Source organism: Fukomys damarensis, unplaced genomic scaffold, assembly GCF_012274545.1.
Source record: "Fukomys damarensis isolate Sample0158 unplaced genomic scaffold, DMR_v1.0_HiC HiC_scaffold_2, whole genome shotgun sequence".
Taxonomy (NCBI): Eukaryota; Metazoa; Chordata; class Mammalia; order Rodentia; family Bathyergidae; genus Fukomys; species Fukomys damarensis.
Genome location: NW_022900914.1, coordinates 351,151 through 351,716, shown reverse-complemented (window position 1 = coordinate 351,716; position 566 = coordinate 351,151).

Below are 566 nucleotides of genomic sequence, written 5' to 3'. Positions count from 1 at the left end.
GCGTGGGCGGGGCAGAGTCATCAGGAAAAAGTCGCTTCTGTTGGCCCGAGGGACAACCTCCCGGGCTCTTGAAGTAATTTCCCATCTTTTGTGCATTTCCCCCACCAGCACGCTTTACGCAGAAGCCGCTCGGAAACCCTCAGCGACCCTCGGTCAGGGCGCACCTACCTATTCGGTGCGTCCTGTAGGTTTCTTTGGTACCCATATTTCATTTCACATAACTTACTTTCAACTTGTGTTTGATTCCTGAACTGTGTTTTAGGGTGGGCTTGACTGGGTGCCTGTGCTGCCGTGGAGCAGCTGTGTCTGAGTGGGCGGCATAGCGCATGGTTCGCACATTATCTATCCGTATATACGGATACGGTGTTTTCCATTTGATTTGTTGTTTGGCGTCCTCAATGCGATCTCTTAACCTGTAATTTCCAACCACTATGTAGCTTTATCTTCTTAAGCTTCTAATGGGGTGTTTAAACATTTCAGTGCCCTTTAGGTGCGTTTTATATGCAGCACGAATTCTGAAAGAAGTGGAAGGTCTGTTAGTGTCTAAATTACAGAGCGGCCCACCG